Below are 15487 nucleotides of genomic sequence, written 5' to 3'. Positions count from 1 at the left end.
TCTGTGTCTAGAACACGGTACCAGTAGGCAGGGGAATGTGTTAGTGGTAAGGAAATTCTTTGTTCATTATGAGCTGTCCCAGTAAATATACCCTGATCAAGGCAGAAACTTTGAGAGTGAACTCATCAAACAATTGCTCAACTTGCTGGGCATTCAGAAATCACGCACCATCCCGTATCATCCCCAAGGAAATCCACAGCCAGAGAGATTAAACCGTACTCTCCTTTGTATTTTAAGGAACGCTGACTGCAGAGCAGAAGCAGCACTGGACTCAACATATTTCTGCCGTGGTGCATGCATGCTACTGAGTGCTCTCCCTGCCTGCTGATGTTTGGGAGGAAAGCACGATGGCCACACCACTTAGCATTTCATTAGACCAGACCTCGTTGGCCTCATACCAAAGTTATATGGACAGGTTGAGGAGGAACCTGAAAACTGCATACGAGGGCCCAGTCTATCTTGGAGACCCGAGTCTACAGGAACAATGACCTGAAGGTGAGAATCCAGGACTTGCAGCCAGGCGATTGAGTGCTACGGAGGAATCTGGGCATCCCAAGGAAGCACAAATGTTGTCTGTGAGAAGCTGGCTGGGCTGCCACTGTACCGGATCAGCTCAGAGAGGGCTATGGGATCACTGAAGATGTGACACCAAAACCATCTCCTACTTATGAATGAAGCAGCATCGAGTTCCCCAGCAGCATGCATTACTGCCCGTGGAATCCTGTTTGGTGAGGAGGGGTCCAGCGACCCATACACAGCCCCCTTCTTCTGTGCCAGAGGAAGAAGAGGACAGTGATGAGGAAGGCAGCTATATGAACCGGTTGTGGCCACCTGAGCTCCTTGAAGCCAACCCAACCATGTCAGACACAAGTGTCAAGCATCAAAGAAACTTTATTCTGCTTCAGCCATTGTTGTTTCATAGCTTGCCAACAGACGCAGGGGGGGAGGGATGATAAGGAGTGCTCCCAAGCTGTCCAGCATGGGAACCAAGGTCATCGGAGAACCGTTGGCTGGGAACTGAAGATTTTTCTCATAACAAGTGTCTGACACTTAATTGGGGAACGTGACCTGCACTATCAGGGGGGATGGGAGGTCCTATACTTTTAGTCTGATGTTCTGGCGCCAATTTAATCAGAGCTGGTTTTCTATTCATCAGTGCTGATATGGTGTGCTCAATAAAGTTTTGCATTAGAGATTGGAATCTGTCAGAACTCCTACGCATTTTGCATTCCAAACTAGATCTGAGCCCATGCCAGACCCATCCCCCAACACACAGACCCTGTGGATAAGAAATGCTATAGGATTAGCATCATCTCATCAGCATATAATGTACTTAAAGACCCTTGGTGAACTGCCCCTCACTCTTTGTGGGGAACAAAGAAATTTGGGCAGGGGGAGTGTGTAGCAGGGGTAGCCAGGAGAACAGCGCCAATTGGTGCAATCAGCTGGGCAGTGGAGGGAATCCCAGGCCTCCAGCTGGGCAGTGGGAAGAGCAGTGCCAACAAGCTGATTGCTGATCATGCAAAAGTGGAGACAGCTCTCTATCAGCACCGACTTCAGGATTGTGCCAGTTGTGCCAATCAGCGCAATCGGCTGAGTGGTAGAGTGAGTCCCAGGGCTCCATTTTAGTGTGGGCAGCCCAGGGCTCCCAATTGCCACATAGTACCCCAAAGAGGCTGTCTGGAAATTGGGAGGGAAGGGGCAGCCCAGAAAAAAGGGGGACATAAAGGGAGAAGATGCATGGCGCAAGGAGAGAACAAAGGGAAGGAGAGAGAAAGAGAGCGAAGAAAGGAAAGATGCTGTGTGAGGGGGAAGAAAGAGAGCGGAGACGGGGCAAAAACAAACTGAGATGAGAAAGTATCAGCCTGCCCATTACCAGCCTGGCACAACTGCATGGGAGGTGATAGGGGTTGGAGAGAGGGAGAGCAACAATGAAGCCAACCCAGAGAGAGGAAGAGGGAGAAAGAGAGTGAGTGACACAGAGAGAGGGGGGGGGGAGAGAGAGAGAAAGAGAAGCTAACCCAGGGAGAGAGGTGAGACACGCCAGGTGGCTACAGAAGAGAGCCAGTCCAGGAGAGGGAGGGGCAGAGTCAATGACCAGAAGAGGCACTAGACATGCCAGATGGCAACAGAACAAGCCAGCAGCCATAGGGGGCGCCAGACACATCAGGATGACAGCAGAGGTGAGATGAGCTAGCCGAGCGGAGGTATCTAGGCGAGGGATCAGAGTGAGAGATCCTGGGATTGTTGGATCAGTGACTCTTAAGCAGAGAGGCGTCGAGTAACCTAAGGGAAAGACAGAGGGAGCTGGTTCATTTGCGGCCCTTTTAGGGTAGGGCTACACTGGTATCTCACTGAGTTTGCTAACCAGCAGATTCGCAAAATAGGGGAGTTGTGCTGTAAACCGGGGTCCCCAACTTTTTTGGTTTTACAGACCAGCAGCCGCTTTGGAGGTTTCGGCAGTGGGAGAATGGTTTGCGCACACAACCTAAATCCCACGCATGCACAAATGAAGTTTTGTGCACTTGCCTGCCACTTCAACAGCTCGGTTCCCAGTGGGCCGAGCCTGGAAGTGATCTGCGGTCTGGGGGCTGGGGACCCCTGCTGTAAACCTTGACTTTTTTTGACCCTGCCTGCAACGTTGTAGGCACAATTTTATGCTAAAGAAAGGATTTTGTAAACGTTAAAGTCCTGCCCCAGAAGGACAGAAAACCTGTGGCTTTAATTTAGTGGCTTTAATAAGGATATAAATGCATTTTTATCCCTTTCTGTACCAGATCACTCCCTACGGTTCATTCATGGTTCTGCTTTGACTCAACTGTGTATTAAAAGTCACAGGGAATTAAACGGAGCACCTGAACTGGAGAAACCCACCAAATTACTATATATTAAGACACAAAGAAAGAGATGGGAGCTTTTTTAACAAACACATTTTAAATCCCATTGGCTTTACATTTTAAAATTTATTTTACCCTACGCATCATAAAAATATGTTAAGGTAGTATTATAGAGTAAATCTGTTCTGGTCTTTTCTCATTTCTCATTTCAATTTAAATGAAAATGGGCAAAAAATCAAATTCTTCATCCCAAGTCATTAATTTGCAATTAATAATTGCACAGCTTTACTTTCAACCTGTAATCTTCCAAAGGGGGATTTATTGACTAAGCAAGAATTTGATGCTAGAATTAACTTCCAATTTAATTGATTCAACTTTGAATTGCTTGTTAATGAACTATTCACACACTGAATCGACTAAAACTATATTTGTTGATCCAGTTCCGTATACTTACTAATCAAAAGAATGCCCTGATTTTATTCAGCATAAATTTTAGTATCTTTTGCATAAAGATTTGCATGCTTGACAATGATGTAGTCAAGTAGTTCTTGACAATGATGAGGACCAGCATTTCCATTGCTAAGAAAGTTCAGTGGCCACTTAATGACTTTTTTTGTCGTGGTTCTTAATCACCTCAACTGTTCAGTGACTCACACAGCTTCCCAGATTATGCTTGTCGGAAAGGTTACAAATGGTGATCAATTGACCCCAAGATAAGGCAATTATTGTAAATACATGATGGTTGTACCCAAATTTTGATTATGTGACAATCACAAGTCATATGTCACTTTTTTAGCGCTGCTGAAAATTTAAATTTAATTTTAAATTTAATTTCAGTCACTAAACTAAATAAATCAAGCACCATCTGCACCAGATTTCAACAGTAGCCAGTTGCTTTTCTTTTCGCAAATACTAATATTGCTGTTATGTTGTCAAATATTGATACTGTTGTTATTAATTAACTTTAATGGTAGTCTCGTTAGGAATATTTATCTCTGGGGACTTTGATGTTTTTTATGTTCTAAGCTGCCCAGAGACATTACAAAATGAGATGGGTGGCAAATAAATTTAACAAACAAACAATGAGCCTTGGTGGAGCAGTGGGCTAATGCCTCCTTAAGTAACACCAGCTGCCTGCAATTAGTGCAGGTTCGGATCCCACCAGGCTCAAGGTTGACTCAGCCTTCCATCCTTCCGAGGTAGGTAAAATGAGGACCCAGATTGTTGGGGGGCAATTAAGCTGACTTTGTAATAATGCCGCTTGGGGTGTGTGTGAAAGCCCTAACAAGCAGGCATATACATAGAATGAAGGCTACTGCTAAGCTTGTAAGCCGCCCTGAGTCTTCGGAGAAGGGCGGGATATAAATGGAATTAAAATAAATAAATAATATATTTAGGAAAGAGAGCTTAAAGATGCTCTAGCCGGAATGTAAATATTACAATTAACAGAACAGAAGAACAAATTCCAGCCAAACAAGAGTTAACGGTGATGGTGGCCAAAGCACTTTGGAGCAGCAAGCACCACACTCTGACATCTCAATTAATATTGAAGGATAGTGCTTATAAAGCAAATGCCACAGTCATTAGGTGAGTGCAGTGGTTAATAAGCGAACCAATGGTTTCCTATGGACAGTCTTGCTGAGCACCCAACCCAATGGCCACAGAGGAGGCTCAATTATCAGAACTTCCAAACCAGGTTGGTTAATTTAGCCAGTTGTAACTCAAGGACTACCCCTAAGTAAATTCATCTCTGCCAGTGGACATTACATACAAGTAGTCCTCAGCTTACAACAGTTCATTTCGTGACCATTAAAGGTTAAGATGGCACTGAAAAAAGAGACCTATGACTATTAGGCTGCATTAACAGAGGGATAGAACCAAGATCACGTGAAGTGTTAATACCACTTTACAATGCCTTGGTAAGGCCACACCTGGAATACTGCATCCAGTTTTGGTCACCACGATGTAAAAAAGAATCAGAGAAGAGCAACAAAGTTGATTAGGGGACTGGAGGCTAAAACATATAAGGAACGATTGCTGGATTTGGGTATGTCTAGTTTAACGAAGAGAAGGACGAGGGGGGGACATGATAGCAGCGTTCCAGTATCTCAGGGGCTGCCACAAAGAAGAGGGAGTCAAGCCATTGTCCAAAGCACCTGAAAGCAGGACAAGAAGCAACGGATGGAAACTAATCAAGGAGAGAAGCAACCTAGAACTAAGGAGAAACTTCCTGACAATGAGAATAATTAATCAGTGGAACAGCTTGTCTCCAGAAGCTATGAATGCTCCAACACTGGAAGTTTTCAAGAAGAAACTGGACAGCCATTTGTCTGTAATGGCATAGGGATTCCTGCTTGAGCAGGGGGTTGGACTAGATGACCTCCAAGGTCCCTTCCAACTTTGTTGTTGTTATTGTTATTATTTGTCACAATTACATTCTTTGCAACATCCCCATGCTCATATGATCAAAATTCAGATGCTTGGCAACCGGTTCATACTTATGACCATTGCTGTGTCCAAAGGTCATGTGATCCCCTTTTGCGATCCCTTAACAATCAGTTTACTAATGTATCAACTGAAGTGATTCACTTAACAACTGTGGCAAGTTGTAAAATGGGGCAAAACTCACTTAACAAATGTCTCACTTAGCAGAAATTTTAGATTCAGTAGTGGTCATAAGTCAAGGACTTCTTGTATCAATCCTCAGTGCCTCATCCTTTTTCTAGAAGTCCCTTGCTGTTGCTGTGTCACCAGGCCTGGAGATTTCAAGGGACAATTTGTTAATGAGATCAATGGCTTTTAACATCAATTCTCTTCACTATTTTGTGAATAATGATATTGTTGATTTAAATTTTTTTTAGTTTAAATGAATGTCTGTGTTTTGTGATTGTCTTTATCATAAACTGCCTAAAGGCCCTTTATTGTGAGACAGGTGGCTATATAAACGTGAGAGATGAGTACATAAGTATGTACTGCAGCAGCCACCAGAAAATATGGGTTTGGGAAGTTTGAAAAGCTGTGATTTTAGTACCACCACCTGCAAGACCATAAAGAGAAGAGTGACAGATTATCTGTGTTAAAAAAACAAAAAACGAAGAGTGGATATTCAGAGACCCTTGAAAAATATATTGTTTTATGGGTCTTGTGCTAAAGCTAATTTAGAGAGAAAGAGAGGGATACAAGAGAAAAGAGAAATGGAGACATGAAGAGATGATGATAGATAGATAGATAGAGTTTACATAGAGACCCTTGAAAAATATATTGTTTTATGGTTCTTGTGCTAAAGCTAATTTAGAGAGAGGATACAAGAGAAAAGAGAAATGGAGACATGAAGAGATGATAGATAGATAGATAGATAGATAGATAGATAGATAGATAGATAGATAGAGATAGATAGATAGATAGAGATATAGAGATAGATAGATAGATAGATAGATAGATAGATAGATAGATAGATAGATAGATAGATAGATAGATAGATAGATATGGATGGAGATAAATAGATATAGATTAGATACAGACTAGATAGATAGATAGACAGATAATGGATAGAGATATAGATTAGACAGACTAGATCAGACATATCAAACACAAGGCCCGGGGGCCAGATCCGGCCCGCAAAGTGGTTTCATGTGGCCCGCGAAGCCATCCTGGAAACAGTGAGGGAACGGCCCCCACTTCCTTGGCCCAGAGACCCTCCTTCTGCCAGAGACCCTCAGATCTGTCCCACTCCTGCCCAGGCCCCCATAGGCACCCTTGATGCGAACGATGTAGAGCTGGCCACGCCCACCCAGTAGGCCATATGCACTCTAGCCACGCCCACCCAGTAGGCCACGCCCACCCAGGCCACACCCACCCGGCCCCCTGAGGGCAACCACAATGCTGATGCGGCCCTCAATGAAATTGAGTTTGACACCCCTGGACTAGATAGATAGACAAGACAGATAGATAATAGATTATCTATCACCGGCGCAGCCCCAGGAAGCCGTCTCAGTACACTGATTGACAGCCAAGAGGGTGGGTGGGACTAAGCCCGCAGAATGCCATCTGATTGGAGGAAATCGCCTCCTTTGTATGATGGTACTGAGAAGTACCAGTAAGCGAACCTCTTGCTCTGCTAAATTTAAACTGAATGTAATGTTATGCAAAAGAGCATGGAAACAGAGCTGCAGAGAAAGTTTGGACCACCTCCCACTGAGTATATGATCAGACAGTGGAGAAAACAAGAACAACTCCTTAAGATGCCAAAACAAGAAGGTCTTAAGAGGGAAATCAGCAAAATGGCTGACTTGGAATAGAGGCTTCTGAGTGGCTTACGTGTGTCAACCAAGCTTGTTCAATGTCAGGCAAGAACGTTTGAAAGCGAAATGAAGATGGTTGGATTTACAGGAAAGACAAAATGGTGCTTTAATTTCATGAAGAGAGAAGGGTTGGCCATGAGAGCACAAACCAAGTTAGCACAGAAAATGCCACCAGTTTATGAGGGGGAAAAATCCAACAGTTTCACTACTATGTCGTACAACTTCAGGAAAAATATTATGAAGAAAGTCAGATTGGAAATGTGGATGAGGTGCCTCTCAATTTTGATCTGCCTTCTAACAGAACTGTTGATATGAAAGGAATCAAAACAGTGGCAATCAAAACAAGAAAAAGGCCTGGAGGGCTCTTAAAGAAGCCAGCTCTACTTATTTACGATCGTTTCTGAGCACATGTAACAGAAAAGATAAAAAAGATTGCATCGGATTTGTGAACACCGCTAGCAGTTAATCCTGGTGGACTTACAGGACTACAGCCACTGAATCTTTCAATTAACAAGCCATTTAAAGCCCTGTTGAGGGAAGAACGGAGTAAATGGATTGAAAAAGCAGGTGATAACTTGACACCGACAGGAAGAGTGAAAAAAAACCAACCATTACTGAGGTTTGCAATTGGGTTCTAAACTCATGGTGTTAAATAGTGGGTTCAGGACACGTGGAGACAGCACAAAGATCACTACAAACAGCCTTTATTGAACTCAGAACAAAAGACAAAGACAGAGCTCCACGGAGCCCTTTAAATACCTTGCTAAACATTGCTTAAAACCAATCTCAGCATTGGATTTTCCCGCCGTACACTGGCAAGCCAATCCGGATGCTTGACTGGCGCCACCTGGTGTTATCAGTGACCAAGCCGTGCTTGAACATCCCAACTATATACACAACACACGGTATGGTGTGAAGAAAGAGGTTAAGTTTAAGTTTATTGAATTTATATACCGCCCTTTTCCCGTAGGACTCAGGGCGGTTTACAAAGTATTTAAAAACGTCAATACAATATAAAAGTTAAAAACAGTTAAAAATAATTAAATTTGATCCCTGAAAAATATAAAACCCCAATTAAAAACTCTCAGCCTGGGCCGGAAAGCTCAAAGAGCCAGGTCTTCAGGTCCCGGCGAAATGAATGAAGGTCGGGGGCAGTCCTAAGCTCTACAGGCAACTGGTTCCAAAGGGCAGCCGTACCCACAGAGAAGGCCCGCCCCCTGGGTGTTATCCGCCGGCAATCTTTTACCGGCGGTACCCTGAGAAGACCCTCCCTGTGGGAGCGCACAGGACGAAGGGAGCTTGATGCCGGCAGCAGGTGTTCCCTCAGATATCCTGGACCCAAGCCATTTAGATTTTATTAGATTTATATACCGCCCTTTCCCGAAGGACTCAGGGTGGTTTACAGGGCATTTTAAAATCATATCAATATAAAATACAAAGTTAAAAGAGAATTAAAAGATTAAATTATCCCTGAAAATAAAACCCCAGTTAAAATTCTCAGCCTGGGTCAGAGAGCTCAAAGAGCCAAGTGTTCAGGTCCTGGCGGAATGAGCATAGGTCAGGGGCAGTCCTGAGCTCCACAGGCAGCTGGTTCCAGAGGGCAGGCGCACCCACAAAGAAGGCCCTCCCCCTGGGTGTTATCCGCCGGCAATCTTTTACCGGCGGCACCCTGAGAAGACCCTCCCTCTGCGAGCGCACTGGACGAAGGGCTTTATAGGTCATCACCAGCACCTTGAATCTCACCCAGAGGGCAACTGGAAGCCAACGCAGCTCGCGGAGTAGAGGTGTTACATGGGAGTATCGGGAAACCCCCATCACAGGCTATTGTGAAGTCCTTCGAGAAATGTGGAATCAACAATGCCATGGATGGAACTGAGGATAGACAATGACTCAGTAGAAAATGATGCAACAGAACTTGAAGAAAGTGATAGGTTTGAAAGTGAGAAAGAACAAAGCAGTGTTGCACGAGAGGCTGAGTAAAGAGCATAACACCCCTGCTGAGCATTGTACCAATGCTGTGGATGGACCTGTACGTGGCCACTTGTTCTGATTGCCACTAATGATGTGGCCTGTTTGATAGTAAATGCTGTGCATGGCCACTTGTTTTACTGCCACTAAAGATGTGGCCTGTTTTCGTTGTTTTGATTACTAATAAAACAGACAATATGGGCAAAACTAAAGATATGGTTTGTTTAATAATTAAAATGTTGATTTCTGAATTTTTGTTTAGAAAATTGGGGGGGGGGCGTCTTATAGACGGAAAAATATGGTAGATAAAATAGATAAGATAGATAGATAAGATAGACAGACAGACAGACATAGTAGATCGGTGGGTGGATAGATAGATATAGATACAATAGATAGAGGGATAGATGGATGATAGATAAGATAGATAAACCTTTATTGTCATTTTTTTTTACTGTGGGCACAATGGCATACATTAAAAATGAAATTTAGTTGCTTGCTCTCAAAGTGTACACATACATAACACATTTAAATGTACCACATACAACATATGTATAGACCTACACCTTTACAATAAGTAACATAAATATTAATCACTGCCCATCTTGAATATGTAACAGAAGGAGAAAGCTTGTGAGTTCACAAAGGTGATGCTACATGGAACAAAACTGTGATTGAATCTGGATGTTCTGCTTCAGATACCACAAAGCCCACTCCTCCCGGAAGTTAACAAGGAGAGCCAATCATAGAGGTGTGTAGTATCCCAGACAATCTTGCAGACCTTGCTCAAGCAATGCTTCTGTCCTATGTCCTGGATGGGAGGGAGGGAAATGCCAATGATCTTTTGTGCTGTCCTCACCACTCTCTGCACCGCTTTCCTGTCTGAAGCAGGGATGCTTCCAAACCAGACTGTGATTCCGTATGACAGGATGCTCTCGATGGTCCCTCTGTAGGAAGTGGTAAGGACAGGGGAAGGAAAGATGTGCTTTTCTCATGCGACGCACAAAATGGAGGCGCTGCTGTGCCCACTTCACCAGGGTCTCGCTGTCGAGCAACCAAGCCAGCCTACTCGTTAGCTGCACACCCAGGAATTTGATGCTGGTAACCATCTCTATTTTCCTGGGCTCCAAGATCACTGCAGATGGAGACTGTAGCCAAGAAATTAAAAGACGCTTGCTCCTCGGGAGGAAAGCCATGACAAATCTAGACAGCACACTAAAAAGCAGAGACATCACCCTGTCAACAAAAGTGCGTATAGTCAAGGCTATGGTCTTCCCAGTTGCAATGTATGGCAGTGAAAGTTGGACCATAAGAAAAGCCGAGCGCCAAAGAATTGAGGCCTTTGAGCTATGGTGCTGGAGAAGACTCCTGCGAGTCCCTTGGACTGCAAGGCGATCAAACCGGTCAGTCCTAGAGGAGATCAACCCTGACTGCTCTTTAGAAGGCCAGATCCTGAGGCTAAAACTCAAATACTTTGGCCACCTAATGAGAAGGAAGGACTCACTGGAGAAGAGCCTAATGCTGGGAAAGATTGAGGGCAAGAGAAGAAGGGGACGACAGAGAATGAGGTGGCTGGATGGAGTCACTGAAGCAGTAGGCGTGAGCTTAAATGGACTCCAGAAGATGGTAGAAGACAGGAAGGCCTGGAGGAACATTGTCCATAGGGTCGCGATGGGTCGGACATGACTTCGCAGCTAACAACAACAACCATCTCTACAGGTGAATCATTTATGCACAGAGAAGTGTGGCTGTGCTCACCATTTCTGAAATCAGCAATAACAGGCAGGCCGGCAGATATAGAAACAGATTTCTAGTGTTTCAGCCTTGGAAACTTAAAAGATGTATGGAGTTCAACTCCCAGAATTCTCAGCAGACCCTGCAGGAAACCCCCCCCCCTACAATTTACAACCAGCCACTTAGCAACCAATTCAAAGGTATAACAGACCCACCCACCCCCATCACAAAGGCCCACTTTAAGTTCTGACATTTAAGTTCTGCTGATGACATGGCTGCATTTTGATCACTCTGCAACTGGCTTGTACCTGTGGTTGTTAAGCAAGTCCATTATCTGTGAGAGGTAATCCTTGATTTACAACCCTTCATTTAGTGACCAGTTACAATGGTGCTGAAAAAAATGATTTAGGACTGTTTTTCACACTTAATGTTGTAGCATCTCCATGGTCAAAGTTCGGATCCTTGGCAACCGACTCGCATTTATGACAAGTCACAGTGGTCCAGGGTCACGTGACCCCTTTGTGCGCCTTCTGACAAGTGAAGTCAATGGGGAAGCCAAATTCACTTAAAAACAGTGTTACTAAATTAACAACTGCAGTGCAATGTTCCAAGAGGGGTCATAAAATAGGGCAAAACTCACTTAACAACTGTGTCTCACTTAGCAACAGAAATTTTTGGCTCAATAGTGGTGACAAGCCGAGGACTACCTATATAGGGGATTTGTTTTGCCAGGAAGTAAATGGCAAGTTTCCAACAAAAACTAAGTCATGCGTTATGTGGCTATGGGACACTGCCAACAGCCATAACTGAGCACCCAAAAGGCAGTCATGGATGTTGGAACTTCAGATTGTAAATAATTGTTTCGGGATCTCTTGTGACTTTGGACAGTCGCTAAGTGGTTGTAAGTCAAGGACTATCTGGTTTTGGGGAAAATCAATTTTCCAGCCCGGTGGCAAAATTTCCTTTCATTATCAGCTGACAAATGAGTTTCTTATTTTCTCTTTTAACAATGGAAAGAACCTTATCAAAAATCAATGTTTCAACTGCTCCTTGTGGAATCAGAGGAATATTGTTAAGTTTGGGATGACTAATCCTGGTTGACATCTCTACAAGACATTTTCTGGTCCACACCTCCAAAGTTTGTTTCTTTCCCTACAGGGTCCAGCAGACATAATCCCTTTGGGACGAGGAATGGATGAGAAAATTCAATGTTGAACTTTATTTACAAAAAAGAAGCAAGAGAGAGATATTATTTGACAGCTTAACTGTGTTCTACAGCCAAAAGTTTGCAGATAATGAGAATGATCCAGAGAAAGAGGTTGAGGAAAATTAGCAAATAGAAACAAAATACAATCTGCTGATTGTATAACGCTAACCCAACAGCCTACAATTCCTTCTGTGAATAATTGTTTCTGTAAATATCCCAAATATCCTCAGGAGGCAACTGGGCTTGCGTCTCATCCAAGAAGCTTCTTCAGTTCTGTCTGAATGGTGGAAGATGGAAGTGGCCTCAGAAAGAGTACTAACGACCAGATGACTGCAATAAATATAAATCCTCCACCATCCCCCCATTCAGTCAGAACTGCAGAAGCTTCTTGAATGAGGAAAAACAAAGGAAACACCTTTGGGACAACCATGACCTGGGTGACTGAGAATCTCCACAGACATTTCTGTAAATACATAATCCTCAACTTATGGCCACAATTGGGACTGCAATTTTAGTAAGTTGTTGTAGTTGTAAGTTGAGATACCACTGGTCAGTCCCAATTTTTCTGACTGCAAATTTAGTAAGTTGTTAAAGTAAGCCTGGCGGACATTAAGTCCAAATCACATCAGTTCCTAGCAAAATACGCTCCATTTGAGAGAATGGATTTGGACTTCTGATCAAATCCATATGGACTTAGGGCCACTTGATTTGCATAATAACCATCCCAAGAACACACACACAAAAAAAACCCTGTTACAAGTCAGTCATGCAACTACAAGGTAGTGCAAGTAAATAAGAGCCAGTGTTTTATGATGACTGAAATTGCTTTACAGGCATAAATCATTCTTTCTGAGGCTGTCATAAGATGTAACAGTTGGTGTTTTTTTAATGACCTTGCAATCCCTTGCATTGGGGTGGAGTCAGGGTGACTGAATGGAGCTGAGCACTTACTGACCAAATGCCCTTCTTGACACGTACACAGAGTTTGCAGCAGACAATATATAACTCATTGTGCTCAGAGAAATATCTGATGCTCGAGCTCACAGCATCCTGATTGTGAGGCAAGCACTCCTCTAGGCCACCATGCCACTTTCAAGTCCTCCACTTATGATCACGATTGAGCCCAACATTTCTGTTCTTAAGCAAGACAGATATTAAGTGAGTTTTGTCCCACTTTATGACTTTTCTTGTAGAGATTAACTGAATCTGCAGCTGTTTAGATAACAAAAGGATTATTTTGCTTGTCAAGAGTTGCAAAAGGGACGCTGCAATTGTCATAAACATGAGCCAATTGTAAAGTGTCTAAATTTTGATCTCATGGCCACTGGGATGCTGCAACAGTTGTGTGGAAAATGGCCATAGTTCACTTTTTTAAAGATTGGTTGAAACTTTGAACGGTCACTAGAAAAATGGGTTTATTGCACAAGGAACAACATTTCATACAAAAGGAAGGATATTTCTCTTCCGAGAGATCACTGGTTGGATCTGCCTCAAACAAGGAAGGACATCTGATCCACAGCATTTTTGGTGCCTGATATTGAAATATATGGAACACTTAACGCAGGAAAAAGTTTGAACTGTTTTAAGATCGTTTTAAATCCGTCCTCTAAATTCAAGCCCTCAAAAGGAGGCCAAAGACAATTTTTCCTAAGGGAGAAATCAACCTGTCAACTCTTATTTGAGCCTTGAAACTGCCAACTATTCTGAAAAATTTCATTATTCCCTTTTAGCCTAACTCTCCTCCCTCAAAAAACCTGCTCTCTTATGTGCTACTGCTGCCACCTGGTGGAATAGGAGAATTATAGTTTCTGGGGGGAAATGATGCAGGCAGTCCTCAGCTTACGACAATTGAGCCCAATTTCTGTTGTTAAGTGAGACATTTTAAGTGAGTTTTGCCGCATTTTATGACCTTTCATGCCTCCACCAATCACTGCAGTCGATAAGTTAGTAACATGGTTGTTAAGTGAACCAGGCTTCCCCCATTGACTTTGCTTGTCAGGTTGCAGTTATGTATTGATATCAAGAGTTAATGTGTTTTGATTTAAACGTGTCTCCAACTGTTTTGGAGGGAAAGTTAAGTTTAAGTTTGAGCGGGAAAATAGCTTTTGATTTGATTGGTCGCCACCACCTGCTGCCGGCGTCAACTTCCCTCCGCCCTGTGTGTTCCCACAGAGAGGGCCTCCTCAGGGTGCCTCCGGTCAGAGAATGTCGTCTGGTGGCCCCCAGGGGGAGGGCCTTCTCTGTGGGCGCTCCGGCTTTATGGAATCAGCTGCCGGTCGAGCTCCGGATGGCGCCTGACCTTCGCTCCTTCCGACGCGATCTGAAGACCTATTTATTTGAACAAGCCAGCCTGGCCTGATGGGGGATGTGTTGGGGTTTTAATGGGGATTTTTATATTGTTATCGACTGTTTTAGCTGGGCTACTATTTAATTCTTTTTAATTTTTGTATCCTGTATTTTTATGTATGCCCTGTTCACCGCCCTGAGTCCTTCGGGAGAAGGGCGGTATACAAATACAATAAAACTAAAACTAAACTAAAACTAAACCTATCTCCCTTAATCTTGATCCGGCTGTCATTCCAGTTAGGATAAAGCCACGTGGAGTGCCCTTCACGTTAAAGCCTAAGATTGACGCGGAGCCGGACAAATTAGTACAGCAGAGAGTGCTCCAACCTGTGGGCAGTAGCTTGTGGGAGACTCCCGTAATGCTGCCCTCTCACAAAAGCAGGATGGAAACTCCAAAAAGCGACAAGGGAAAAAAAGTTGTCTCGCGATGGTTTTCTTCCCCACTTCCTTCTAGCTGCAGGTTAAATATATAAAGACCACAAAAGAAAAAAAAACTTGGCTCAGAAGCAACGGGAGGATTGGGGGTGTGTGGGTGTTTCAAAGGAAGGGAAAGAGAGGCTGGGGGAGCGCAGCAGCAGAATGGCGATGCCAAGCGTGGGGACATTGGGGTGCGTTCTTTTTAAAACAGGAAAACAAGGCAAAAAGTAAAAATTCCCCACGCACTCCACCTCCCCAAAACACAATAACAGAGCTTTTATTTTATTTATTTATTTATTTTATTTATTAAATTTTTATACCGACCTTTTCCCGAAGGACTCAGGGCGGTGTACAGGGCAATAAATATCAGAATATAAATACAAAAGTTAAAAAAGAAGTTAAAAAGAATTAAATAATTATGCCCAATGTAATACAATAATTAAAACTATGTTAAAATTAGATCCAACCCTAAACCCATCAAACCAGGCCAGATTGTTCAAATAGATAAGTTTTTAAATCGCGCCGGAAGGAGCGAAGGTCGGGGGCCATCCGGAGCTCAACCGGCATGATACAAACAAGTTTTTATTGAAAGGTAAGTTTGCATTTTAGAGTAGCAAAATGTTTCAGCTGCCCACTTTCAAGGTCTCTTTCAAAAACCTGCAGTTTTCTCTCAAATGTTT

Source organism: Vipera berus (assembly GCF_964194415.1).
Source record: "Vipera berus genome assembly, chromosome: Z".
Lineage (NCBI taxonomy): Eukaryota > Metazoa > Chordata > Lepidosauria > Squamata > Viperidae > Vipera > Vipera berus.
This window is presented reverse-complemented; position numbering follows the sequence as displayed.